Genomic DNA, 26,705 nt, shown 5'->3' on the forward strand with positions numbered 1-26,705 from the left:
AGAGAGAGAGAGAGAGAGAGAGAGAGAGAGAGAGAGAGAGAGAGACACACACACACAAACTCAATATAAAATATATATCATTTTTTTAAATATAATATTTTTTGTTTTTTAATTCAGTGATTCTAACTAAAGCGCGTGCAACCCACCGAGTTGGTCTAGTGGTGAACTCGTCATCGCAAATCAGTTGATTTCGAAGTTGAGAGTTAATCGTAGTAAAGGCATTTAATTTTATACGGACTTGATTAACAGATCATGGAAATCGGTGTTCTTTGGTGATTGGGTTTCAATTAACCACACATCTCAGGAATGGTCGACCTGATACTGTATAACACTACAACTTCATTTACATTCGTACATATCATCCTCTGAAATATTACCTTAACGGTGGTTCCGGAGGCTATAAGAAAATACTTTATAAAATACTAAATACTTTGGATTTACCGGCCACTTTAAATACTTTAACTCTTAAATATTATTCTGTTATTTAATTTTTCCGATCACTGTGACGTTACAACATAGAAGACTACAACAGCTGTACATCAGTGTTACACTAGCGCTTCTTCAGGTGAAATGGGTACTAATGACATACTGTATCTACTTAGCCACTAGTTTATTTAGAGCATATTTTGGGGTGGGGGTGCGATTTTGAAAAAAATGTTTTGTGGTAAATATAATTATTTTTTATTTTTAACAAATGCGTTAGAAAAATACGATTTTAATTAGTCGAAATCTCAAGGTTTTGAGGATGACCTTGCTGTACAGTTTCACCTTCCTGACCTTTAAGATGAAAATTTAATAGCATCAATGCCCCATATATAGAACTAATCTGACCAAGTGGTCAAAATCGGTCGATTAGTTCTAGAGATAAAAGGTAATTTAGGGCGCAACAAAAAACACGGACACACGTACATACAAATATCCGGAAAATTTCCATCCGGTTTTTTGTGTTTTTTTGGATTCCTTAGGTGTTAAAACGTAAAGATCTTGTGAAAACTGCATATGTCCAAATTGAACCGATTGCAATACTTTCCCTTCTAGAACTACAGCTCTGCCGTAGCGCTAGGCGGGAAGGTAAAAATCATTTTTTGTGATATTTAAATATTAAATCTCAAGCTTACATATTTTCATTTAATAAGAGAAGGTGGTAACATTTAAATATTACGCGTGTAAATTAAATTTAAATATTAAATATTTATTAATACATTATTTCATTCGTTTAAAATTTTTTACGGTATTTTTCTTTTTACAAAATAATTATTAATTGTTTTTTTATAGAATTAATATTTCTATTTTAGGCCTATTAAATCAATTTAATTTTTCATGGGAGATGATCGTTTATAATGATAGAGTTTGGTGATCGTAGGCGTAACATAACCTTTTAATGTCGAAATAAAAAAAGTTAAACTCTATTCCGTTGTTGGTTTTTAAAAAGTATTATCAATAGCTTATAGGGTAGATAGATCGTTAAAAAATTATTAATTTTTTTTTTTTACGAATTAATTAATATCGTAATAAAAGGCATTCATTACATTTTTTGTTAAAAAAAAATTTATTAAATAAAAATGTTTGTTTAATAAATCCTTTGTACTCTGAAATTTACTTCTTTTTTTTGTCGGTTTTTAATAACTTTTAAATGCGGTTAGTAAGCCTTGTAGAATAATATAGTAGCTTGTTTGCTTTAGGGCAAATAAAATTCCCGCCCTTTCTTAGTTAATTATTAATATTAAATCGTTAAAATAACCTGATGTAAGTTTTAATCGTAAATGTGTATTACACGATAGAACTGAATATTTACGATAACATTATATAGGTTTTGTTATATAATTTTACCACAAGTATTTATTAAAGTCTACATTACGTTATAAACTGTATTTGTTTAAAACTATAAACTTCCATCGTAAAACGGAACAGTTTTATCGGTGGAAAACATTAAAAAATAATTTTGTTAACGAAAGCTCATAAAAAATAATTACGTAATATTGCGATATACTGGATGATTCAAAAAGGACTTCACAACTATATAAGCAAATAAAAGTTTATCGAGATAACTTATAGATTCGGTTGAGGTCTCATATCATCGAGAAAATCGAAAGTTTGTCACTTTAGTTCGATATGGCTTCCACATAGATATGTAAACGCGACATACACATTCCCCCGGAAGTCGATTTCCATCTAGATTGTAGCCAGGAAGTCGGGCGTTACCTCACCAGCTGCAGCGTTAAATCGAAGTCTAGTCTAACAAGATCAGGAGGCAGAAGCGATACATAAACGCGATCTTTAATGAAAACCGACAAGAAAAAATTTAGCGGGATCAAATCTGGGGAACGAGGTGGCTATGCAATTGGACCTTCACGACCAATTCACCGATTTGGGAATAGATTATCAAGAAAATCTCGGACGTCTAGACAGTAAATTTGGTGGTGTTCCGTCTTGCTGATAATAATGGCATCCATCTTAGTCGTAATTTTTTAACCGGGCAATTAGAAAATGTTGAAGCGTGTGCAGATAAACGGTGCCATTTACGGTTGCCTGTTGGAGGAAAAACGGGCTCTTCTGTCTGAAAGAATTCTTATTCTTGGGACCAAACGAGGGTGTGGTCCTAAGAGTAAATTTTTTGCTTACTTGGAAATTTCCTACCCCACTCTACTACGAAAATTACCTGTAGTGGCTGACTGCAAATCTTGTAACAAAAACACATAGCGATCACGTTCCGCACCAGTAAATATATTCATTTTTAACAACATTGGTGTTAGCGCTGGTGGCCGAATTCGGTAATAATAAACTAGGTGAGTCAGAAGTAGATGTGTTTGCTATGAAATGAGGCCTAACTAATCTGTAAATTATCTCAATAAATTTTTGTATGCTTTTTAAATTGTGATGTCCTTTTAGAATCACCCTGTTTAAAACCAGATGGTATTAAAAGTTTTTAAAATGAATTAAAGAGAAAAGATTTTGGTAGAACCTTCGAAGTATTAAATAATATGTTTTCGTGTATTAAGGCAACTGGTGTTAGGAAATTTAGTTCTGTAAAAAAAAATGAAAAGAATAGAATAGCGCATCAAACCAGTCATCGAATGATCTAATAATATAATTGTTTATCTTGCATAATAATGTATAATTTCATTCTCAATACTATTACTACTCGATTAAAAAAAAACGATTTTTTTCCATTTCTTTTATTTATTATTACAATCTAAAAAATACATTGATAAAAAATGTTTAGTCTTATATTATTTAATAATTAAATACTGTTGGAATTTAAAAAAATTATTTATACCGATTGTATTAATTTAAAGACAGAGGAATCCTGATCTTATAGTCAGCTAACTTTTTAAGTCATCAAACTTACCTTATAGTTGGGTTAGGCCAAATAAAAAATCTTCAGATGTAATTTATTGACTTACTTCTTATTATACGCTGATACTGTTCAAATTTGAAATTGGTTTTTCATACGGGTGAGGATTTAGAACCAGGTAGGAGCCTTATCTCGACTGGAGCTGGACTTCATGAAAATTTTACTCGTACGAAGTTTATCCTATTTTTAAGGGATTAAAGATTTATCTTGTAACGATCCAAAATTATTTGGTAGGTTTTTTAAATATTCATTTTTTTATAATTTTGGTATTTTTTCGTTCATTTAACCACGGTATATCTCAGCTGAAAAATTTTAGTAATGTCGATGGTAAGTTTTTCGTTTTTGAAACTGATATTATACTTTAACGAAAAATACCTGAGTCTACCCTTTTTTTTCTCTCGGATAAAACGTTGATTCACATTATTAAATTTAATGAAGATTTTAAAAATAAACTTGTCGGGCATTTTTTTTTTTTTAACCGTTCTAATTTATATCGGATGATTCCAAATTAAACAGTACAATCTCCTGTGAGATGATTCTTTAGCCAAAAATAAGAAAAGAAGTTCATACAAACATAGTGCAGAAAGCTGTTCGTTAGCGAGATTTTGCGAAACATTTAACCTTGCTTTGGGCTCCTTGTGTGAAATTAAATCCTACTAAAATTCTTTGGGTACGAGTCGAGGCATAAATTTGATGTTTCCTTATGGTGTTTGATCTAAGAAATTGAACAAAAGTGTTCCAAACCTCTATCTCACTTAGGTTTTAAGAAAATTGGGTAAAACATTAAACGGTTTTGCCGATAAATACACTTCTTTAGATTTATAATAAAATAACTTTGTTAATTTACCAATAACAAATAAAAATTTATAATCACTTTGTAGATAATTTAATTCTGAGAAAATTGATTTAAATAACGTCTATTAAAATAAAATAAAAAATTGAGAAGTTCAATTTTAATTAGAAATAAAACACACAAATTTGATACGATTTTAAACAGAACAATTTAGTTACAAATGCTAAAAATTATGAAAATAAATTTGAAAGACATCCTTTTAAAACAAATTACAAATTTTTATTTTTAGATTTTTCGTTCCAAATTGCACGGCAATCTCCCGGGAGTTTGCCTTTCAATTTGGAATCATTTGTGTCATGGTTTTAACCATTTTTTACACGAATTATATTATTTTTAAGAAATTATCTGTTTGTATTTACTACACGATTATAGATTATTCGGAACAGAAGTGCCTTTCAAAATATAATTTATCCGTTTTCGGTTTACTACTGAAATTCTTCTGTTGGTTTCTATTGCTTTCTTCAATGAGCTAAAAATATATTGATAATGTCTGCATGCCAAGACCACAGAAATGCAACTGATCTATCTTTAAGTTAACATCTCAATTTAACGGATCGCTTGTATGTTTATTTCGAACATTATTACTCTCATAGAGAGGAGATCGGATTAATTCCTTGTACCTCATATTATTTATTTGCACTACGATCATAAAAGGGATCTTGAGTAAAGTTCATCTCAAATTCTTCTTTTTTTTTTGTAAAAAAAAAACATTTTTTGTATATGATTTTCAATAGGAAGTAAATTCAGTATTTTCAATACTGGATCAAAGTAAATTAATGATGATAGAATAATGACACTTGTCTAAGTACTCGACTACGCACTGCCTTCATAATACCAATGATTATTTATAGTAGTATATTATTACAGCTGAATAAGCTGTTTTTGTTAATACAGCTGAATTCAAGCATCGGAAATGCTGATTTTGTGATCTGTCAGAAGATGTACGAGACTGGGGAGGTTCTACAATGTTGATATCCAAAGGAGTTAAATGTATTTAAAATAGGAAAAAGAATCTTAGACAATAAATAAAGTTGGTTAGCGCTCCTAAAGAGGATGCCGGACCAAAGGTAAACCAATGCGGTACAGTAGTATAAACCTATAGGTCGAAGAGAAATGGGAAGAGAAAGGAACGTTGAGGAAATCTTTTGAGACGGAAAAGGCTATTCTCCTATACCTTGAAGGACGAAGGAAGATTTAACACGTGTTTAGCATAAACAGTTTGTTTAATTAGTTATGGTTAATCGTATGCAATATATTTACGTAAAACGTTTATTACCTTTTATTGTAACATTTATCCAGAGTAATTTGTTTTTTAAACAACTTCATTTTCGATAAATAAAAGAATTACTGCTATGTCATCTGTTACTAATAATATTAATTACACGGTAAATGACTCGCATTAAAATGAGCGTGATAATTAAAAGTCATGTCGGAAGAGGCAATCCAAATACAGCTGAATACGGATTAGCGTGAAGAATAAGATTTTTTTTTTGCGAAATTATAATTGTGATTTTATTCTAGGTATTTTAAATTTAGTTATACAATTGTTTTGCCCTTGGAAAATAATTATAATTTTTTTTTTGTTCGACCGGGTCGCTAAGGATCACGTTTGCGTAATAGTTTGGAACGTTTTTGTCCTAATATTTTTTTATTTTTTTCATTCTGTTTTTCTATACTATGTTCTTCCTATACTTCTCTTATCCTTTTTCTCTCGAAATTTAAATTATTTGATTAATTTTCTAAATTGACTATTTAATCTCTTTGGAGATAAAGTTTTAAGATTGTTTTCTACTTTTTTAAACCGGCTAGTATTGATAGAGTTACGCTTGTAAAAGTTAAATATTTGTTTTGTTATTCTGTTTCGCTCATTCTATATAAATGCCCATCAAATCTTCTTCCGATGTTGAATTATTATTTTTTTTGTATTCTTATAAATTTCTATTTCACTCTTTAGTTTATAAATTCCTTCCCGGTAATCGGGTCCATATCAGTTTCCTAAAATTCTTTTTTCTGTTTTAAAAAGGTTTATATACGAAAAATTTTGCAAACACTCAGCGTCATAAATATAACGCATACGGAATAATTATTGTTTTGTAATGTCGGAGTTTAAAACTATGCCAAAGGGATTTTTATAAATAAATTTCGTGTTAAGTTGAATCCTAACGCCATTTTCTGAATTCGCTCTTTTAGCGCTTCCTGTTCTATAGCGTTTGGCGTTATTATTTTTCCTAGATGTGTACATTTTGATACTCTTTTAATTTCCTCATTTTCGAGAATTTTTAGCGTTTGTAATTATTTTTTTTTATCGTTGGCTAACCGTTTTGTTTTTTCGAAAGAAACTTTTTAGCATATTTTATTAACACATTCGCTTAATTTCTGGATTTTAATTTCAGCCTTGGCCGTGTCTTTTCCAAACATAGCGATATCATCTACAAAGGTTAATAATAAAGTTGTGTTTATATCCCGTTTTAACATTTTTATTTTTGCGATATGTAGTTTTTCGAGTTCTCCATTCTGTAAAATCTTTTTCTAGAGCAGCTAAATAGGGTCGGGGAAAGTCCGTCTCCTTGTCCGACGCTTGTTTTTATTTCAAATGGTAATAATTTATTATTTACGGTAATAAATTATATTCTATTTATTATTTAAAGAAATAATTTATTAGAATACATTTTTATTTACGGTTTATTTTTCATAGAAAAATTTATTTATGTATTCTTTGTATGTTTAACAAAAGTATAACTTTACGCTCTGCTAATCTCTTTGTCCGACACTACTGTTTGTCTTTTTTACTTCTTCAAATAAAAATGAAGTTATAGAAAAAAAAAAAACCAAAAAGAAACGGAAAATGTAATAAAATCTTTTTGTAAAAGAAGCATCATCTTCTTTTCGTTTTGTATAATATTTAACTGATCGAATAAACTTCGTAAAGATGACGAGATTGTCTGGATAGAATAATACTGCGCTTTTACACGCTATACTGTACATCTACACACTTATTTTGTTAAAAGCAAATATATAAAAACGGATGTAACCGAAACCATTACTTCCGTTTAACTTGTATTGTTAGAACCAAGTAACTGGGAAGTTACTGCAACAACTACGGGTTTTTCCTTACTTCAATTCAAGCGCCAACAGCTACGACTATATTCTTGAAGACTGTGTGAACACACCACATGGTGTCATTCAATCCCCTCCTCTTTGCTATTCTACGAGTAGCTTTACGTCCTTCCAACATCCCATCTTATCCTTACTGTTATTCCTATTTCTCTTTCGCTCTTTGCTTAGCTTTTATTAGCATTAAGATATACTGTATTTAAACTATTCTTCTGTAAACTCCAATTCAAAAGATTGTTTTCTTTATTTCTCAATTTTCTCCATCTCGTTTTCTCTTTTATATGTTTAATTCTGTTTCATGATCTTTTTCCCTTATCTTAACCTTATTTTCTCACTCTGTCTATCTTTTTAACTGTTAATAACCTTTCTTTTTATTATTCTTCATCCCTTTTATTCCTTTTTATTATTCTAACCACGAAAGAATTGTTAAACGTATTTATTTATTTTTTACACAGTTTCGATTCTTTTGATATTTTATTATTTTTTAATTTATTATTATTATTATTACCCCCTTACTTTTATTTATTAGTTAACGTCACTACGTCTTTTTCTTTCTCCTTCCCCCCCCCCCCCCATGGACGATAGATAATTTTATAATTACTCTTTTGTATTTCATTTCTAATTTTTTTGTAAATTTATTACAGTTGTAAATTTTTTTAAATTCACTTACGATGAAAAATAATATTTTCTTAAAATCTTCTTTTCTGTGTAGGATTACCTTAACGGAAATTATGATTAACACATAACCTTGAACTTACGCGTAGAAATATGGATTACACTGATAGACAAAAAAAAAGTTTTTAATGTTTCTCCAACTATCATACCATTTCTTGAATTGCTTTTTTGCGTACATTATAGATCTGTAAATACAATTTTTCTATAGCTCTTAGTTTTAAATAAATTACGCTTCAAAACAAATTAAGGGAAAATATAGATAAATCAGATGTTAGTGGAGGAAGTGTATTTTCAAAGACATATTACATCCCATAGCTCTGTACGAAGTAAGAACTAGATTAACAATATCGTGGTAATTGTCGGATTTTTGTTTGCCGAGAACATTTTTGTAAACGTCATTAAATCAAGCCCAAACCTTGAATCTGTTATTCTTTCACACAATAAGTACTGAAACGATTGAGCTAAAATTTTACATTAATATAGTTTTTATCGCTGGAAAGAACGTAGGACTACTGCCGTTACGAGATGTTTCATCGTTTCAAAATGTTGACTGTTTTAATGTTGAGATTATGTACTTTTATTTTATTTTTTTGTTAATAATAAAGTGGGGGAATACCATTTACGTACACCCGCGAGTAGTGTCGGATTCGCAAGGTTCTGCACGATGTTAAAAGCGCGTATGTGTGCCTGCGCCCTACCGACTAAACCTGATCATCTCACCAACTTCCCCACCTGGAGTTCGACCCGCAGCTAAGTATACTTGATCCCGGGAGGTGCCTTATAATACAGGGGATCCGGAGTCTCCATCCATCATTACCGACGCCCTTCCATGCAAGAGCGGACGAACGCCGGCTTCGCAAGTAGCTGTCCTACCCTCCCTCTGGATTATTTTCTTTTGCCTCACCTTTGAGGTCTTTGTCTCAAGGTACTGCCCTTTACTATAACAGACAAATTTAATACTCGTCTTATCTCCATAGCTATATTCTAGGTAGTATCGAGGGCATAAGACCTTTGTATCGAATCAGCAACTTCACGTAATTTCTGTTATTCCGTTTTATAAAGTTTCTGCGATATTTCACAATTTCCGCAGTCCATTTACGGGCCTTAATCGACTTTATTTCACACATTTTGGACGAGCAGTCAAATTTACCAAAAATATCACACTTCATTCGTTCCTCATTCCGAGTCACACTCTCATCCTTTTCTAGTTCTTGACTCTCAGTTTACTCCTTCCGTATATCCATTGCTATTCGGGCTTCATGCCACTGGTGATCTCCCCCTCCTCTTCAGATCCTTCGACAGTGTTCGGCATATTCCTTGTCTTCCGGGCTTCGTTTTCCCTGCTGGTCACCGCCTTATTATTACTGTGGCCAATTATTATTACTTATTATTTACTACGGTCAATCACAGTGCACCGGATCTAATCTTCGAACAGTTACACTTCTCCCGCCTGCGGAAGATACTTCAGAGCCTCGCGACGAAAGCGTAGCAGCAAGAATGGTACCCACGACTAAGGGCAAGTCCTTTTATTAGTTCCTTTACTACTTCATTTTTAAGGGCAACGGGAACCCAGGTGCTCACCAACCATGTAAATCTGACCCAGTATCTGTTCAGGTTTCGCCTGGCAATTGTTAAGCTGTGCGTCTGCGGAGAGGTCCAGTCGAACGAGCGTATTATGTTCGACTGCCCCGCTCTTGAAGGGGCCTGAACTCAGGCCACCCTGGAACTTAGAGGTCGGGAAGATTGGCCACTCACAAACAGCGAGTCAGTGTGAGGAGAGCCGCATTGTCGAACCGTGTGGGATTTCTTTGATGCGGTTGCTTTGTTCAATCGGCATTAGTGGGTTTCTAAGGGAAAAGACACCTACAGCGCTGCTGTAGGAAGCTATCCTCGAGATATGGCTGGCCACCAGCCAATTGTAGCTCCAAGCGCTGTAATATGGTGGACAGGTATTTTCTGGCATTCAGCGACCTAGGCTTGGCAGCGAATTGCTGTCTTTTGAGGAAATAAATTTTAATTTATTGACAAGTCATATATTTTAGTATAGACGGGATGCGCCTGCCCTATTTAGTAATATATGACAAATGAACGGTGGTGGGACACGCAAGCGAGTGGTGTAGGGCAACAGGCTTATTCTGTTCACGCTGTTAGGTTAGTTGTAGGAGCTATATAGGAGACTGATTGCTTAACCTGTTTGCGGCGTTGTAGCCGTTTGTTGCACCGACATTCGGTCTTATGCTTTAGGAAGACCTGTTGGGATGGAGGCGTAAGAAATGCCAAGCTGACCAAGCTGTTGGTCAAATCGAATTCCGTGACCACTTATAGTGGTCTCTTAATTTGAAATTAAGTTTTGTACAAAATAGTTTGTCTTTTTTTTTATATCTGTATTTGTGTGCGACGCGTCTGGCTACCCCTATTTCTGGTAACTTGACTAAAAACATAAAATTAAAATCAATAAATAAAAAATAACGGAAATAACATCGGTGACTTTCGCGGGTAACGCTAAGAACCATGAAAAATGATTTTTAACAGTTTAAGGGACGGGACCACTATACCTACTACTTTTAAGTTGGGAGTCGACTATTCTGAAAACCACATATTTCAGATCAATCTTAAGTTTCATATCCTGTGTTGACTTAGCTGTTGAGTCTGAAGAAATTACAGTACACTTGATAGCTTTTATAAATTGAATACGGTTTAATTGTTATTCTCACAAACGATAATGAAAACAATGAGGGTCCAGATCCCCATTATAAGACGGAAATAACTGACCGGCTAGTACATTTATTATTTATGGAACTTTTGGTTGTAATGCCATTTTATTTTACAAAAAAAAAGTACTATGCATAGTAAGCTGAAAAAAAACTATTTTCATCTTTAAGCCCTGTACCAAAAGAAAACAGGATAATTATGTTTCTAATGTAATTGTTTTAATATAACTTCTTATATTTTACTAGGAAGAAGGAAATCAGTGCTGAGGTTTTATTTATTTTTATATTCTTAACTGCTAATTATACCATTTAAAATAATAATTACATTAGCTTGGTTTCGATTTTTTCCAGTAAAAAAAATTCCTATTTCGATTTTTTTCGATAATGGAATAAATTTTTATCGATTGTTTACTTATCGTATTAAGAAGCCTGGTAAATCATATAATAATATTGTAACATTATGTCTAATTCACCGTTAAATTTAATAATTTTAATGTTTTCATTAATTATACTTGCGAGTTATTTTTATTTAAGTTATTACACCAATATATAACTTATGCTTACCAATAATGAATCTTCTTTTTATTATTGCTTGGTAATCGCTCACGAAGTTTCTTGTTGCGCTTAACGACCTATTATTTATTATTGTTCAATTCTTTAGATTTGAATTCTTTATTATTATACATAGTTGTTTTGTTTTGTTTCAGGTAATACTACGTGATTTTGTTCATGGGTTCAACTATTCACAACCGATCAGGTACATTGCAAATGATTTTTTATCGTTATTAGGTGTGTACTAATTGATTAGGATCTTTTGATGACCACACTTTTTATAAATTTCTATTGAAGTACCAGTCTTTTTTCTATTAATATTCTGAGCGGTATAAACCGCCGGGTTGGTCTAGTGGTTAAATTTGTCATCGCATAAATCAGCTGATTTTCAAAGACGAGAGTTCTAAGGTTCCAGTCCTTGTAAAGGCCGTTGCTTTTATACTATATGATTGCTAGACTGTTGATATTGGTGTTCTTTGGTTATTAGGTTTCAATTAACGATACGTTTGAGAAATGATCGACCTGAGACTGTTCAACTACATATTTACCGGAACATTTACACTTAGATTGCACTCGCGTCTACAGCTATGTCATGCCGGTAGCAGTGATTGCATTTGCTAATCTATACACACACACCCAGACCTGGCAATAGCAGGAAAACTGGTTGGAGAAGACCGATTTGTACGGTATGTACTATTGGATTAAATTGACTTCGTTTTTTCCATTACTATGGCCAATCATTATTACTTATTATTTACTATGGTCAATCACAGTGCACCGGATCTAAACTTCGAACAGTTACACTTCTCCCGTCTGCGGAAGATACTTCAGAGCCTCGCGATGAAAGCGTGGCAGCAAGAATGGTACCCACGACTATGGCTTTATTTAAATGACTGAATTTTACTTTTTAATTGATAACGAATCCTTGTTACGTAGATGACCATAAGCAAGGCGTGGCATTTTTCTTATGCTACAAATTTCCGTTTGGGTAATGAACATAATAGTTGAGTCCGTAATCTGAAAATCATGAGAATTGAACCGGAAATGTTATTATTATAATAAAACACAAACCATACCTTTTTATAAAAATGTTAATGCGTATACAGTATTATTAAGAGAAAGCTGTTATTTAAAAACGAAAATTAGGGGAAAAAATGAAAACTTTGTACGTGAAAGGAGCTTAAAATAATATATATAAGGCTTAGTACGTGAAATGTATGCTAATCTCTAGTAAAATTTTATTAAAATCCTTCTCAACATAGATGGATATTATGCAGGATTAAAAGAGTATTTAATGGTTAAATTTAGTAGTAGATAAATGTACCCTACGTAAAAAGAATTAAAAAAGTTAGGTTCTGTGTTTACGTAGTTTAAACTTGTTACAAAAGTTATAAACTGGCACGAATTTAGTATAAGGCTTCTGTACGGATGTGGATTAAATTTAATAATGTTCTCTTTTGTATTGTCCCACTTTTTTTTGTTCGTTTTTGTTGAAGTATGTTAATAACTTGGAAAAAGTTCTTTTCTTTTATTAAAAAAAAAGAAACAAGAATTACAGTTAAGAAATTTTACAACTTAATTTTATATGCTTTAACGAGGATATATATCCTCGTATCATGAAGTTCTCCCGTGACTATCATAACCTGTTCTACTCCTGAAAATAATAAAAAAAGGTAAATTAAACATATTTTCTAAAATGCTTCGTTTGCGAGTTACGGCTAATTGAAATTTCGCTCGGATTTCAGCAACCCCAGTGAAACGAGATCGTACTGATATTTTTTAAGATATCATTTAAAAGGCAGAACTAGTGATTTTTTATGGATTTTGATCTGAAAAAATGGAATTAAATAGGTTCCAGAACCGTATCTGCAGTTGTTTTTGAAAAATTTGTGTTGAAAACCAATAAATTGGGCTAAAAAACCTGTTTTTTATGTCTAACATACAGTAAAATTATTAAATGAGTAATAAACACATAAAACTTTTAAACGAAATTTTAATTCTGAACAAAATGGTCTAAGAAAAGTTGAATAAATAAAAAAAAGGTTAGAAAAATTTGAATTTTATTTAAAAGTAGTACATTAAACCAAAGTGCTTTATACGTTCCAAATTTCTCAAAACCTGTTGCAGGTACGGTTCTGAGACCTATTTTATTCGATATTTCAGGTCAATAACCGTAAGAGATTAGGAATTCTGCCCCGTAATTAATGTTGTAAAAATTTCATTTCACCTGGTCAGCTGAATCAGGGTGAAATGTTTCACTAGCCGTATGTTGCAAACGAAGCATTTTAGGATATATGTTTATGTAAACTTATTCCATTACTTTCCCGAGTAAAATAGATTATGGAAATTTCGGGAGAACTCCGTGTATATTAAATTTTAAATAAACGTATACATGTAGGTTTTTATAAAGATGCTTGACTATTGAAAATTAGTTTCTTTAATGAGAGTAAACTACATAGTAACAGAGGTAAAAAAACCACTGTTTGATGTATTGTTACAATGATTTTTATTTATGAGTTTCGTATTAAAAAATATTGTGTTAAAGTAAATTAATTTTGAGATCACAATAATCTTTTGTCTTTACCAATAAATTTAAACTTTAATAAAACGCTTTGTAATAATTGTTTATTATAACGATTAAAAAATATTTTATTTTTTAATGGCTTTGTAATTAATATATTAGTTTTCATTTTATTACTTATATCCACAAACCAAAAAAAAACATACTTATTACCTTTTTAACTACTTTTTAATCTAACTGGATCGTGCGATACATCCAAAAATCTTCAATCATGCTCTCTTAGCATTCACCGTTGCGGCTTTGCCCGCGCTATATTAGCTTCTAAAATTGGATATACTTTTTTTGACAATTATGTATGGGATGTTGACCTCAGAATTATCGTTATTCACAACTTGCCGAATGAAGTAAAGTAAATATTTTATAAAGGATGTGTTCCCAAATCGGATTTTTAATGAAATTAGGAGTTTATTGAACTACTTTGTCCCCGGCACAGCAAAGCCCGGGATTTCATCATTCCAATTTTGGACATTACAATGTTAACATATTTTAATCGTATTACTTATTTGAATATCCTTTAAGTTCAGATAGTCAATTTCAAAATGATAAACTAAACCGATTTGAGACTTAACATATTTCGCAAAGGATATGTCGAAGAATTTTGCATCACGCAAAATCTACAGGACAGATTTTAATAAAACTTTGGTTGCAGATTTATACCTTAGATTTTTGATCGTAATCAACAATTAGAATTATTACTATATTTTTAATGGGGAAAAAAATTAATCCTTTACTTTATTATATTTCTCTTATCTTGGTAGCAGAAAAAGATCTCTGAATTCAGATCTATATACTTATAAATATTTTATTATATGCTGATAATTATTTTTGTAATAACTTAAATTAATACAGTTATTGAACTTTTATGGATTTCGATCGTTTATTTTGTCTCTCGATATTGGACAGACAAAATACACTTACAAATTACGATATTAAACTTTTTATACAGTGTAATTTTTCTGATATACGATTTTTTTTTTATAAATATTTATGGAACATTGCTGCGAATATTTTGGAGTTAATATTATTAACACCATAATATTATTACGTACACAATTACGTTGTAAGTATTTTTTTTTTATAAAATTAAAAGAAGTCGATTTCCAGCGATAATAATGGTAAAACAATTAAATAATGCGATCGATTTTAAAGTTTTGCAATAAAATAGTCGAGAATTAAAAAGTAATATTAAAACCAGATCATCGCATGACATATTTTTCATTAGCATGTTATTCTATCACGGCTGGTTTTGATCTCTTGTCCTGCGAAGGGGGTAATGGGGTTTGTCTAACAGCCGAGATGTTAAAGGCAGGACACAGCAGGGGAACTCATCTTTGTTTAATAATTTACTATTATTACTGCTAGAAATATTTCTCTCGTTTATTCAAAGGAGACGGTTAGGGACTACTACCGTACCTTTACTAAGTAATAATAATACGTCTAAATTGTTCATCTTTTTTCATTTGTCTCTTGTTTATTTTTATTTCTGCAGAGTATAGGTCGTATTACAAACAAGCAAAACGAGTTGAGAATATAGGCTTGTACCGGTACGCCAACAACAGTCCAGCCAACCGACCATTCATCCGTTACACCGACCCTGTGATCAAATACCTAACGTCATAATTCTAACCATCTTCTCTTTTAACGTCGAATACTCATTCGCTTTCTTTCTTTTCTTTTGATGGTTTCGTTTACTTGTTTCTTCGTCTTGTTTGGTAGACTGTTCTAATGGACTGCTTTTGAAAAAGAACATCGTTGTGAGTGAGAGGGGTCTAAAATATACTCATTCATCATAGTCGTAAGAGAATGATTTTAAGATAAACAAACATACAAAATGAAAAATATAAACCACAATTCAAACTCTTAATCTTCTTCCAATTTTTTTTTGTTTTTTTATACTACCAACTCTTGTACATTTATCTTGTCCAGTAAAAGGAAAGCGGTCTATTTTTATTTTAATTGTGTTAACTTAAAAAAATCCGCTATCATATTTTATTTGATTATACTAAAACAAAAATGCATATTTATATTCCAAAAATATATCACTGGATTTTTTTCTTTTTAATTTGTTTTTATATTATATAGCTTATTGATTGTGTAAATAAAACTTATGGAGAATATAAAATAAATAATAAAGCAGGTGCATAGCTGACATGAAAATAAATCTATATTCAATTTTTTTTTAAATAAATGTCAAAGTTTTTTAATGCGTTTTATAAATGACTTATATCTAAAGTTTTTTATAAATTTTTATTCCGATTACACTATTAAAGTTATTATATTTTATTTAATTTTTAATAAGTTTTCGTTTGACATTACACGGTTAATGTTTTCGTTTATTTCTTTTTAATGCAATTATAACGAAAAAAGCTTCCAATAAAGTTGTTATACTACCCGTTGCTTATTTATTTTTACATATTGAAAAAATATTATACATGAAAAAATAACCCAAAAAAATTTAAGAAATTAAAAAAAAAATCGTTATTTTTAAATTTTGATCTCTTATTCCATTAATCCTCCCAAAATATTTTTTTGGGTCGCCATAAGTAGTAGTAATTTCCACGTTCATAGTCTCACATACAAGTTTCTTTGAATGATTCAGTGGCGAATTAATAAATACCGATTAATTTTATTGAAAGATTAAAAAATTAATTCTTTAACTTTTTATATTTGGATTTTTAAATTGGCGCCAAATCATAGTTTCGTGTGTTGTTTTTAATTTGGCACTGGCTTTAAAAAAATTCGAATTTAAAGATCCATAAATTTGTTTATTTTATATTTTAATAATAAGAATCAGGAAAAGTATAGGGACAACGGAAGCAATTTTAGGCCTCAGATTAATAGTAGAAGGAAGATTAAAGAAAAACAAACCGACATACTTGGCGTTTATAGACCTAAAAAAGGCATTCGATAACGTAGACTGGAATAAAATGTTTAGCATTTAAAAAAATTAGGGTTCAAATACAGAGATAGAAGAACAATTGCTAACATGTACAGGAACCAAACAGCAACAGTAACAATTGAAGAACATAAGAAAGAAGCCGTAATAAGAAAGGGAGTCCGACAAGGGTGTTCCCTGTTTCCGTTACGTTTTAATCTTTACATGGAACTAGCAGTTAATGATGTTAAAGAACGATTTAGATTCGGAGTAACAGTACATGGTGAAAAGATAAAGATGCTACGATTTGCCGATGATATAGTAATTCTAGCCGAGAATAAAAAGGATTTAGAAGAAACAATGAACGGCATAGATGAAGTCCTACGCAAGAACTATCGCGTGAAAATAAACAAGAACAAAACAAAAGTAATGAAATGTAGTAGAAATAACAAAGATGGATCACTGAATGTGAAAATAGGTGGAGAAAAGATTATGGAGGTAGAAGAATTTTGTTATTTGGGAAGTAGAATTACTAAAGATGGACGAAGCAGGAACGATATAAAATGCCGAATAGCACAAGCGAAACGAGCCTTCAGTAAGAAATATAATTAATTTACATCAAAAATTAATTTAAATGTCAGGAAAAGATTTTTGAAAGTGTATGTTTGGAGTGTCGCTTTATATGCAAGTGAAACTTGGACGATCGGAGTATCTGAGAAGATAAGATTAGAAGCTTTTGAAATGCGGTGCTATAGGAGAATGTTAAAAATCAGACGGGTGGATAAAGTGACAAATGAAGAGGTATTGCGGAAAATAGATGAAGAAAGAAGCGTTTGGAAAAATATAGTTACAAGAAGAGACAGACTTATAGGCCACATACTAAGGCATCCTGGAATAGTCGCTTTAATATTGGAAGGACAGGTAGAAGGGAAAAATTGTGTAGGCAGGCCACGTTTGGAATATGTAAAACAAATCGTTAGGGATGTAGGATGTAGAGGGTATACTGAAATGAAACGACTAGCACTAGATAGGGAATCTTGGAGAGCTGCATCAAACCAGTCAAATGACTGAAGACAAAAAAAGAATCAAATGTGTAGTTTTTTTTGAAAAGTAAATATACATTGTCTACTATTATTCGATTTTTTCTTTTAAGATCAATTTAGAATTGATTTTCAAATTATTTGGTGATATATTAAAAAAAATACTACAAATTCTGTGAAAAAAACTTATGTTTCTTCTTTCTTAAATTAAAAAAAAAACCTTGTAAGGTAACTGATATTTACAAAATTAAATTTTCCTTGGGATTCAAAACTTGTTTTATTTTTTATTAGGTTTCTTTTTGTTTTTTATATATTCTAAATATATATGTATATATGCATTTTTTAAAACTGACAAATAATAATATTTGTCTCTATTTACAAAACAAGTAAAATGAATAAATGAAAATAAAAGGAGTAACCTTTTGAGAGGAACACAAAAATAAAGAAAAGTAATATGAAAAATATATGAAGTAAAAAACACACTCCAGTTTCATGAAAAAAAAAATGTAGTACAAGTATTAGTCCTATGATTGTTTCACAAATTTATTCCATATTTCTCCTATTTTAACTGTGCACGCGCGCGACTGCATACACACACACACACTTATAAAAAGCAGTGAATGTTCAACTCAGGTGCCATTTTCTGATGACAAAATATAGAAGAAAAATAAAGCTGTATTCAGTGTGTAAAAAAAAACAATGTTCAGTCTCTTCTACAGTGTAGGATCTGTCTGACATTTACGTAAATTACATTGTTTTCTGCTCATCATAAGAAAGAAAAAAACAGTTGACATTTCAGTGAACAAATAGAGGTCTTTATACGAATAAACTTTAATTAAATTTCTTTTCTTGGCTAGGTGTTTTCATTATTGTTTACTTAATTTTATTTATTCGTAGATACTTTTTTCAGCTCCTAATTTTATTTTTGGTTAAAAAAATGCTTACCCAAAAAAATGCTCTATAACTACTTATTTTGTGACGTCACAGGTGAGCAGTAGAATTAAATTAACGAATAATATTTAACTGCTAAAACAGTAACTCGGTTTGGTTGGAACCCGAACTCGATCGCCCGGCCGACTCGGTACCTGGTGCATTAAGCCTCGCGGCTATACCAATCGGCCGATCGTACAAGCAAAATTTGTGCTATGTAAGTTGCTAAATTACATTAGTTTAGTTAGTGCCGACCGTCGCCGCTAGTACCGCCACATCCGCGCGAATTAAATACGGAATGCGCGCGCGCTTTAGTAAGAATCATTGGTGGTTGGGAATCAATTAACCGTACATGTCAGGAATGGTCGAACTCAGACAGTACAAGACTACACTTCAGTTACATTCATGCATATCATCCTCTGGGTTCCTGTGACTAAACAGAAAAAGAAAAAAAGAAAATTAGAATCATTGACTTATAAAAAACGAAAAAAAAATATATTTAAATAAAATGATAAATATTTTAAATTAGGTTGTGTGTGTAAGCCGCGTATCAGTAACAACCGTGTTATCAGCTTTTTTTTTATTAACGATGTACGATTTGTAAAATTACTTTAACATGTACCAACACGATCGTTTCTGTATGCAATAAACGATTGTTCTGAACCAGAAAAATGCTATTTAATTAGATCGTTTTATTTTGAGGCAGTATTGTTTCATTTAAGAAAGAATAGCACTTTTTTTTAATAGGCTTAGGATTCTGATTATTATCCTGTTTCCTTGTCGAAGGAATTTTTTCAAATTTCATTCCATTTTAGGTGAAATGTTTTTTTTCCTACTATAATGTGGTTTCCTTTATAATATAACGTTTTAAAAACGATAAACTAAGTTCGATTAAATATATAAACGTACGATTTCGTAATTTTTTTATGAAAAAAATGATATTTTTTCGATTATTATTAATGTAATTTAAGAACGTGTTATATTTTTCAATTTTTTATATTAATTGTTGCGTATATGTCTACCATATGTTAAAATTAAACTTACATCTTGATCGTGTTGGAATGAAGAGAAGTCCTGACTTGAAGTAGAAAACTAATTTGGTTAATTCCCGGGGCTAGTCTGTATAATCTGTTATAATACAGGAGACTAGTGACTCAGACAGTGTCCATTACAGGTGTTGATTGCCACGGCTAGCTGGCTATACACAGCTGTCTTAAGAACGGCCGTGTTTATGTTATTCGTTTTAAAAACACACACACACACACTAACATGCGCACGCGTATAAATGTTTCATATATATCATGTGTGATGTGCTGTTGGGTTACTCACGCTTCATATATGTATTCAAATGACCGTTAAGTACCTAATGTAGAGACGGTTATTCTCTCTTTCTATTCGTCTCTTTAACTTTTCATTCCTATATTTCACCTCCTCCTTTAAAAAAACTCTGTTTAGTTCTTTACTCTTTCCACTTGCCAGCCACAACGTATATGAATATTACGTCGCCTTTGGCATTCACAAGCATGTCGGCACTTTAAGCTCATTAGTGATATATCAGTGTCATGTTTCTTTTATAAGTGTACCTTACATCGTGCATTTCTGTATGTGTGTATAATTTTTTTTTCTCAAGCGCTTATATCATCGTGCATATTTTACTTATATAATGAAAAATGATTTGTTTATATTATTATACGTTCATTTTCATAAATTTATGTCATATTTATATACATAAAATCTTTTTCTATTTATATACAAGTAATCCCATCATAAAATTTGTTAAAAATTTTGTAAATATGTTATTTCCATTTATAATACAATTTTTCTATTGTAGTTAGAATTTCTTACCTCAGTTGGAAATACGTCTTCAGTTTCTCAACTGTAATATCATATAATGTAATGAGTTTCAGCTTTATAAATAATTAATTTTGGTTTATACTTTTGATTGCACCAAAAATTAACTAATATATTATTAAATGGTTTTAAAAAATATAATTTAGATTGAGTGGTGCCCCCTGGGAATCCTTCGGAGGAATCGTTGCGTAAAAAAAAGTAAACAAAAATTTAAAAATGGTAAAGTTTGTTAATTGTTAACCCTTAACTCACTGATCAGGAGCGAAAATTATTTCAACCAGAAAACTGATAAAACTTTCTCATTTTTTCCAGCCTTTTCTTTTGTTTTGTGTCATAATATGTAACATTTTCTTCGATATAGTACTTTAACGAATACCGTCATATTTTTATATTTCTCTAAACTAATGATTATAAATTAACTTTCCAAATGATCTCTGTTAAAAATATATCTTTCTTCAACTGTGACCTCTTTGAGGTTTTTGTTAGGTTACCTCAATTCAATTTATTACTATTTTTCCGGCAGAGATTTTTTAATTTTTTATAGACACATTTAAATTTAAAAAAAAAGATATATTTATTAGATTAAAAAAAAAAATAAAAAAAAAGAAATTTAACTTGTAATTTATGTATTCAGACAGCATTTTAAATGTCCTGCTAATTTCAGAAAATCAAATTTAAGGAAAATATTAAAAATAATTTCAGAGTAGGCTGATTGAATTTAATCTATAACTTCGTAAATATTAGTTTTATCGAATTATATTAGAAAAACATAGCCTTTTTATTTTAAACAAAATGACATTTGATTTATTCAAATCTGTAGATAAAGAGCTGAGATGGTATGGCTGAATTGTTAAAAGTGGATCTAGAAAAAAATATGCAGTCTACAGTTTTACTTTCCCGTGAAGATAGCCCTGTAGCAGAGCTACACCACTAAACCCACCGGATTGGTCTAGTGGTGAACGCCTCTTCCCAAATCAGCTGATGTGGAAGTCGAGAGTTCCAGCGTTCAAGTCCTAGTAAAGCCAGCTATTTTTACACGGACTGGAATACTAGATCGTGGATACCGGTGTTCTTTGGTGGTTGGGTTTTAATTGACCACACATCTCAGGTATGGTCGAACTGAGAATGTACAAGACTACACTTCATTCACATCATCCTCATCCATACTCTGAAGTATTATCTAAACGGTAGTTATACCAGAGGCTAAACAGGAAAAAGAAAGGAAAGAGCTACACCACTAGTAGGGTAAGTATTGTAATCGGTCCAGTTCGGATAAGGGGTTTTCACCGGATCTGGACATTTTAACACCTAAGGAACCCAAAAAACCTGATGGAAATTTCTCGGATGTTAATGTTCGTATGTACGTTTGTGTATTCGTTATTGTCCCCTAAATCACCTTATATCTTCCGCATATCTACTCGACCGATTTTGACCAAACTTGGTCAGATTACTTCTAGGTATGGGGCATTGATAACATTAAATTTTTAATTTAAAAGGTTAAGGAGGTAAATCTGTAGAGCAAGGTCGCTCTCAGTATCTCAAGATTTCGCCCAATTAAGGTCATATTTATCTTGGGCACATTTGCTGACGTTTAAAAAATAACAATATTCGCAAAAAAAAACTAGTGGGTAGGTGAGCATACTGCGTCAATAGTACCTCCTGTCACCACAAGGAGCGCTAGTCCCGCAGTCCGCCATCTTGGAATTTTTTTTGTGGGAAATTCTCTTTTCTTTCTTGGACCGAAAACTTTGAAATTTAACAGGGTTGGTAAATTATTTTTTTCACTTTAATATTAATTATTTTTTAAATTTAATTTATATTTCAAAGATTGGTAGCACTGACGTACAGCTGTTGTAGTCGTCTGCTATGTTCTGACGTCCCAGGTTAGCGGTAGAATTAAGTAAGTGAATAATATTTAAAATGTAAAAAAGAAACTCTGTTTTCCTGGGTCGAACTCGATCACCCGGTCGAATCTGTATGTGATGCATTAGGCCTCGCGGCTACACCTGTGTGCCGACCGTACTAGCGAAATCTGTTCTATGTAAGTTGTCAAATTACATTAGTTCAGTTAGTGCCGACCGTTGCCGCTTGTATCGCAACACCCGCGCCAATTAGATTCTGTATTCGTAGGCTCTTTAGTTAGATTCATTGTATCATATAAATTAACGAAAAATTATTATATTTAAATAAACTGAAAAATATTTTAAATTAAGTTGTGTGTGGGTTGTGTTTGTGTAGGTTGTGTTGTGTAAATTAAGTTGTCTGTGGGTTGTGTTTTACGCAAGGCTAAAAGCCTTGCGTAAAACACAACCCACAGTGTTTGGGTCACACGGCTGAAGCCGCGTTCCGGAAAAGTCCTACATTTGTATTATCAGCTTTTTTTTGCTTGTTTTCTTATCCTTCACTAATTGTCTTAAAAATAATCTCTATTATTAATAATAATAATAAACCTTTATGTATACAAGAAAGGATTTTTTTTTTATTGACAGGTCCACAAAACGTTAAAATATATAAAATTAATGGGTTATTATTTTTTTTATTGATATTAATTTTTACTGATATTAATTCCAATTTTTAAAAGAATTTTGTACTTCACTACTTATACTTCAATTTTATAAAAAGAAAATTATCATAAGTATATACGTTGTTTATTTTATACCATAGCAGTAACGGTTACAAGTTATTCCAAAAAATAAAGTAAACGTTATCAAAAGTAAGAAACATCCCATGCCATGATTTACTTTGATAAATGAAGATTAAAGTGTATCGAACAAAATACCGAAAATATTCGATTAATTACTTATTTGTTTAAACAGTTGTATTTATAATAAAGAATTTCAAAGTAGTTCTAGCTTCTGTAAGTTACGAAATAAATTTTGTCAATCAATGTATGATGCGTCTACAATTATTTATTTTGTTTTAGTGTGAATATCAATTACTAGTATAAATTTAAAAAAAAACATCTAAATATAGAATATAGTACAAACAAAAATATGCATTATTGTACGATTGATATTTATGTGGTGGTATTTCGGTGTACGAGTGTGGTGTGTGCACCTGTGAGCGTGACGTGAAAGGAAAGGAAGAGTAGTTTAAAATAAGAAATAAAGATTAAAGGAGTTTAGGCTATAACCTGATATATTTGGCGGTAAGGTAGAATTTATCGCTTGGAAAGCAATTATCTCTATTTGATATTTGAATCATGTTCAACGTTATCCGTACCGGACCCCTTTATTCATCTTTCTTTTGCTCCGCTTAAACTGTCATAAAAAGATCTAGTGCAAAATATATAGCTTATGAAATGTAATTTATCTGCGATCTATGTTTCAGGATACTAGTATTGTACTGTGTACGGTGTAGAAATTTTTTAGTGTAACATTAATATTATATGATTTTGGTTCAATTTAATTTATTTTTAAAGTTTTAAAACGTTTATTGTAATTTATTAGTCCATAAAAAGAATTTTCGCGCACGCGTGCACCTGTATGTGTGTGTGTCAGGTGATTATGCTGCATAGCTGCTGTTTTAAAATAAGTCTTATTCAATATTTATTTTCGTATGTTATGTTATAAACGAATGGTGAGGGGAGTTTTCATTATTTCTGTTACTCGTAATTTAAAAGTTATAAATTTAATCGGTTGTCTCTCACACTATCTCTTTCTCTTCCTCCATATTTAATACTGAACCTGTATGTAAAATTAGTTCAACTATTATCAGGGCAACAATAACTTTATTGTCGTCCTGGTAGAAGTGGGCATCTGAAGAAATTAAATATCGTTGGAATTTCAAGTAGATGAAAAACTTCAGAGGATTTTAAATAAAATTAGACATCTAGTAAAGAACTTTTTTGTTCTCTATTGAAACAAAACTAAGTCTTCCTGCCTTTAATAGTTTTCTTTTTTTTTGTCTTCAGTCATTTGACTGGTTTGATGCAGCTCTCCAAGATTCCCTATCTAGTGCTAGTCGTTTCATTTCAGTATACCCTCTACATCCTACATCCCTAATAATTTGTTTTACATATTCCAAACGTGGCCTGCCTACACAATTTTTCCCTTCTACCTGTCCTTCCAATATCAAAGGGACTATTCCAGGATGCCTTAGTATGTGGGCTATAAGTCTGTCTCTTCTTTTAACTATATTTTTCCAAATGCTTCTTTCTTCATCTATTTGCTGCAATACCTCTACATTTGTCACTTTATCCACCCGTCTGATTTTTAACATTCTCCTATAGCACCGCATTTCAAAAGTTTCTAATCTTTTCTTCTCAGATACTCCGATCGTTCAACTTTCACTTCCATATAAAGGGGCACTCCAAACATACACTTTCAAAAATCTTTTCCTGACATTTAAATTAATTTTAGATGTAAATTAATTATATTTCTTACTGAAGGCTCGTTTCGCTTGTGCTATTCGGCATTTTATATCGTTCCTGCTTCGTCCATCTTTAGTAATTCTACTTCCCAAATAACAAAATTCTTCTACCTCCATAATCTTTTCTCCTCCTATTTTCACATTCAGTGATCCATCTTTGTTATTTCTACTACATTTCATTACTTTTGTTTTGTTCTTGTTTATTTTCACGCGATAGTTCTTGCGTAGGACTTCATCTATGCCGTTCATTGTTTCTTCTAAATCCTTTTTACTCTCGGCTAGAATTACTATATCATCAGCAAATCGTAGCATCTTTATCTTTTCACCTTGTACTGTTACTCCGAATCTAAATTGTTCTTTAACATCATTAACTGCTAGTTCCGTGTAAAGATTAAAAAGTAACGGAGATAGGGAACATCCTTGTCGGACTCCCTTTCTTATTACGGCTTTTTTCTTATGTTCTTCAATTGTTACTGTTTCTGTTTGGTTCCTGTACATGTTAGCAATTGTTCTATCTTTGTATTTGAACCCTAATTTTTTTAAAATGCTGAACATTTTATTCCAGTCTACGTTATCGAATGCCTTTTCTAGATCTATAAACGCCAAGTATGTCGGTTTGTTTTTCTTTAATCTTCCTTCTAGTATTAATCTGAGGCCTAAAATTGCTTCCCTTGTCCCTATACTTTTCCTGAAACCAAATTGGTCTTCTCCTAACACTTCCTCCACTAGTTTTCTATCTAAACTATAATACCCTATTCTGAACACATCTATTTATTATGTCGAGGTTATTAGAAATCTATACATGACTTATTTGCAAATCATGCATACAGTAATAAAACAGCTACACATTTATTCCTAGAATTCGAAATAGATCGATGTTTTGAGTTCTCTCATTTATTTCTTTTTTTTTTTTTGTGCGGAATTTGATACTCTGTATCTATACAAACATGTTAGAATAGAGCTTATTGGTTTATAATAACAGGAGAGGAAAATAAGAGCTTTTCGGTCTGATTTCCTTGTGTTGAGACCAGTCCCTTTCTGTAAAGTATACAGAATGTTCCACGATGAAACAAAGAAACTTTCAAGACATTTATACCGGGGAACGTAATGAAATACGTCTAGAAACGCTTGGTTTTAGAGTTGTAATACGATTTCCTATCTATATTTCATCGGTTTTGCTTCAATAAAAACCCGGTTTTTAAAACTTTTTATTTACGTTTTATTGGCTGAATTTACATTATTTTTCAGAATTAAATTCTCTATAAGTTTTCTTATTAAATCTTCCGCATAACAAAGCTACTGTACTACAAACCTAAAAACATTTTTTCGAAACCAAATTTTGTGTTTTACGCCGGATATCATAAAAACTATTGTAGTTAGATTTCTCGGACCTATTTTATCCTATTTTCCAGCTGAAATTGCGTAAGAAACCACCAACTTTACTCCTTAATTTGTTCTCCAAAAATTACAGTAGGGCTTCTTTTTACTCGAACACCTTAAATGCGGGCGAAATCTTTCGCTAGCCGTCATTCAAAAACAAAGCGTTTCCAGACCTATGTTTATATGAACGTTTTTAATTATTTTTTCACCGGTAAAACTTGTTCTGAAATTTCTCTTTTTTCTTCGTGGGACACTGCATATAAAAATACATTTTTTTTAAAATGGAATTTGACGTTAAAAATGTTATTATTTCAGATTTGAAATAAATGTAAAGTTTTACGAGAAAAACGATGGTGAAAACCGTTACTGGATAAATGCCATATTTTTCTATATATAAGCATTATATGTTCAAAAACC

At 31.3% G+C, this 26,705-nt stretch overlaps 1 protein-coding gene across 1 annotated transcript in view; it reads left to right on the forward strand.

The window, feature by feature from the left end:
* unc-5 overlaps positions 1 to 26,705 on the forward strand; it is a 789,148-nt gene that overhangs the window by 41,077 nt on the left and 721,366 nt on the right. Inside the window, exon 2 of the mRNA XM_075377583.1 lies at positions 11,416 to 11,465. The gene's annotated coding sequence lies outside the window, so the exon portion shown is untranslated. The remainder of the gene's footprint in view (positions 1 to 11,415; positions 11,466 to 26,705) is intronic.

This window comes from Lycorma delicatula, chromosome 10, assembly GCF_047948215.1.
Source record: "Lycorma delicatula isolate Av1 chromosome 10, ASM4794821v1, whole genome shotgun sequence".
Lineage (NCBI taxonomy): Eukaryota > Metazoa > Arthropoda > Insecta > Hemiptera > Fulgoridae > Lycorma > Lycorma delicatula.